The sequence below is a fragment of the Nanorana parkeri genome, unplaced genomic scaffold (genome assembly GCF_000935625.1).
Source record: "Nanorana parkeri isolate BGI_ZX_2015 unplaced genomic scaffold, ASM93562v1 scaffold1714, whole genome shotgun sequence".
NCBI lineage: Eukaryota > Metazoa > Chordata > Amphibia > Anura > Dicroglossidae > Nanorana > Nanorana parkeri.
The window spans coordinates 225,712-230,020 of record NW_017307982.1 but is presented as its reverse complement, the minus strand read 5'-3'; the positions used below and the strand labels follow the sequence as shown (position 1 = coordinate 230,020).

The 4,309-nt window shown below is 38.6% G+C and overlaps 1 long non-coding RNA gene across 1 annotated transcript in view; it reads right to left on the bottom strand.

Moving 5' to 3' along the window:
- Positions 1-288: 288 nt before the first annotated feature.
- Positions 289-4,309, bottom strand: part of LOC108799397 — a 12,066-nt gene continuing 8,045 nt past the window's right edge. Inside the window, exon 3 of the long non-coding RNA XR_001942028.1 lies at positions 289-370. This is a non-coding gene — a long non-coding RNA (uncharacterized LOC108799397). The remainder of the gene's footprint in view (positions 371-4,309) is intronic.

Here is a 4,309-nt window from a genome sequence, read left to right as displayed (position 1 = left end):
AAAGTCAATTTTTATTCTGGAGGAGATAAATGTAAAATCTCGAAAAGCTTTAGGTGGTAATGTTAACACAAGCTTTCAAAACCCTAAAACTACAAACCATTCTGTGTAATGTTAAACTGTCCATTACCTTGCGCTTCCCAGCTCTGGAACACAAAGCCAGACCATTACCAAAAAATATGCTTTTATGTGTCTTCAAACCCAACAAAAGCACAGCAACACAAAACTCAAAGAGAAAAAGAAAAATGGAGGCGAGAAGTAATTGGAGGGTCACATGACACAAACACTTACAGTGGCCTGATGCTTCTCAGCCTTTTCATTCGCCTCATTAAGTTGCTTTGTGAATGCTTCCTGCAGGGATTTCATTTCTTCTCTGTTTTATAAAAAAAACAACATAGTTTTATATTATAATATTATATAACAAGCTTATTCAATAACACAATCCAAAAAGAAAAAATTTGCAAAGCGTGGTTACTCATAACTACCAATGAAATTTCACCATTCATCAGCCATATGGAACAATGGAAGTTTGCTCTGGATTGGCTGTTATAGCTTGGATTATAATCAAGTTTATTTTTGTAGTTTAAAGGTGTTGTGAAGTATGAAAACATCTCAGGCATAAAAGACATACGCAAAAAATAATTTAAAAAAACAGCATGATCATGAGGCTGGCAGCATTGTGTAGGTTAGCCGGCAGTGTGCCTCACAGAAGCTGAGGTGATGTATGGCCATAACCCAACATATAGTCATGGATGCAAAGAGAACCAGAAACCTCTGTGCATCCAGTGGAAGCGCCATAGATAAAAAAAAATGTATCCAAGCAACAAATAATGTTGCCAATTGCTGCTGACAGCTGAAGATAAAAATCAGTAGTGTGATGGTAACTAATTATTATTGTTAGTATTATTATTATTATTATTATTATACAGGATTTATATAGCGCCAACAGTTTGCACAGTGCTTTACAATATAAGGAAAACATAACAGTTACAATACAAATCAATACAAGATGCTAAGGAGAGCCCTGCCCCTGAGGGATTACAATCTAATAATCATTCCGATACCTGTCAAATACCTGTTAAAAATATATTTAAAAAATATAACAAATACATCAGAAAAATTAGCAAGATTCTAGCAGAGGCTATATCTAAAGTGATCATCCAGTAGATAAAGGGGGACAAGTTGTTGTACTTTTACTACCACCACAAATTGATACTTCATTTTGAAGATTCCAAGACATACCCCTCTCTACCAAAGACCCTACACAGGAATAAAAACAGTAAGGCTGGGTTCACACCTCGTGCTCATTTTGTGACCGAAATGGAGGCGCATCCCTGCTTTCTCTCCTCCCCGCTGGGCACTGCTCTGTGTCCCAGTGGGGAGGAGAGAAACTGTCACGGAGGCAGAGCGGTGCAGGGGAGCGCTGTGAGTGGTCAGCATCTCTCCTGCCCGAACCGCTCAGCCTCTTGTGACAGATCAGGAGAGATCAGGAGATCAGGGGGCAGAGGCAGCTCTCAATGCTGTCACAGGAGGCTGAGCTCCCCTCTCGCAAGCTCAGCCTCCTATGACAGCAAATCAGGATAGAGAGTGGTACAAGCACTCAGCGATCAGTGACCGTTGAGTGTTTGTAAATAATTGAGGACAGAGTATGTTTACTGTGTCCCCAATTATGAATGGATGGGTGTGATCTACATCACTCCTGTTCATTCACAATTGTGAACATGGTACACATACTATCTCCGCAAGTTATGAATGAACAGGAGCACTCAATATAAAGGATTCCTCTATATTTATAACAGGGGCTGCAGAAAAATAGATTGAGGATTGTGCTCTCAATCTCTTTTTCTATTTTTAAAGGGAATTATCAGGGGTCTGCTTAGACCCCCTAATATTTCCCCCGATGGCCCCCAACAATAAAGTAAAAAAATTAAAATATTTAATAAAAATAAATATATACAAATAAAATATAAAAAAATAAAAGTTTATAAAAAAATCTTTAAAAACATTTGGAAAAGTTAGAAAAAAAAATCAGTTTTGACCTGAATTTTGGTTTTGAAATTTTAATTTTGGTGCACCTCCACTATATAGTATTTAACGTCGTGTGAGTAAATACAAAAGTAGAAATAATGCAGATTTGTTGCCTGAAAAAGTAAGTGCACCCCTACTTTTACCACCACTTCAAAACCATGAAATTAAAATTAGACATTTCAGATTAGTTGCCGCTGATTGGAGCCTCCTTAGGTAATATGCAGGTGGAATCTGCCTAGTTTAAACCTCAGACATCTAGGGCCTGGTTATTTGCTTTTGGCGTGTTATAATGCCTAGATTATGGGCTTAAGGGATTAAGGGCTCTCTAAGGACCTCAGAAGGTAGGTTGTGAATGCCTATGAGTCTGGCATGGGACTTAACAAGATTGCCAAATTATTTAAAAATGATTATTCAAATGATTATTCAAATGATTATTCAAATAATTTGCTAATGGTGTAGATTTAAAGTGACTGTCCAGAACTGACCCAGGAGCTGATCATTTGGTGGTAACAAATCTCTAAGTACACCAAAACTTAATCATAGGATTTACAGATAACTCTTGCAACAGTTGTTGTCAAAAGTGCATATAGCTACAATAAGAAAGACATTGCACCAATTTAACTGCCATGGGAGGTGTGCCAGCAAAAACTTTTTGCTGTCCAACAAGAACATGACAAAGCCTATAGTTTGCTACTGAACATATAGGCAAAGACCAGGCCTTCTGGAAAAATATGCTGTGGAATGATGAATGAAAGAAAGAGTTGTTTGGCCATGGTAACAGTAGACATGTTCGGCGTAAACCTAAGGCAGCATTTTAGCAGAACCTCATAGCATGCACCATAAAGCATGGGGGGTGTTATGGTTAGGGGTTGCTTTGCTACTTCAGGGCCCGAGCAGCTTGCAGTCATTGATTCAACGATGAATTTGAATCATATCAAAATGTGCCTGATGAGAATGTACACCATCTATCGAAAAGTTGAAGTTGAACCAAAAAGGGATCTTTCTGCACTATAATGATCTAAAGCATACTACCATGTTTCTCCGAAAATAAGACACTGTCTTATATATTTCTTGCCCCACAAAAACACACTAGGTCTTATTTTCAGGGGATGTCTTATTTTTTTGTGCAACAATTGTGCAACAAAATGTTCAACACTCTAAAGTTATTCATGTACAACAATCCAAAGTTATCTGGTATCACTCCGCCTGTCACAGTACCGGACAGCGGTACCACCGGTGCAGCAGTGCGGACATCAGACAGGGGACAACGCGTTAAAGTACGGTACCATTTACCGGTACACATTACAGTACAGTACCATTACATTAAACAGTGCCTTTGGGGGGACAGCAGTTGGTGAAGTATGGTACTGGAGTGCTCCCTGTCACTGCGCGGGCCGGAGGGAGTTCCCTGTCATCCCCTGATACAGTATGTCCCTGCAGGCTGACACCATCTCTCCTGCTCTTCAAGTTCCCCCTCACATGCTACCACCAAACTAGGTCTTATTTTCGGGGTAGGTCTTATATTACAGGAATCTTGAGAAATAGTGCTAGGTCTTACTTTTGGGGTAGGTCTTATTTTCGGGAAACAGGGTATCAAATCCACCAAGAAGTGGCTTAAAAGAAGGAAATTGAGGGTTATGGACTGGCCTGATAAAACTTCTTAAGTAAAAACAATAAAAATGTTGGGGGGGGGGATTTAAAAAGGGCAGTACATGAAAGGAAACCAATGTGCATCTTGAAATTGAAGGAATTTTGCTTGCAAAAGGTGTCAATGTCATGGACTGGTGGATGGTTATGCAAAACTCCTACAAGAAGTAATTAATGGACAATATCAGCGTACAATGCCATGGGTGTACCTACCTTTTCCACAGTACACCATTACATCTATTGATATTTTTGTTGAATAACTGACTGAAAGGGCAATTTATTCAGGGGGTATTTATTCACAAATATCATCTTTATCTATAGGAATATATAATTAAGGGATAATATTGGCAGGCGTATGTTGCAAATAGCGTCTAGAGGAGCTGGAGGTTTCACACCCCAGGTTATGAATACAAAGGAACAGATTGTTTCCACAGTGGTCTGTGCAAGGACCCAGTGGGGAGAAAAAAGGGGGCTTTTTAGAAACCAGTCCAGACCTCGTATATAAAAGTCTTAGAAAAACATTTATTCACTAAATTGTTGTATACATAATTTAGAACCAAAAAATAAAGTACAAAATCATGTCATCAATAAAAATATATATCATTAATAAAAATACATATTGAATATGCAGGTTCAC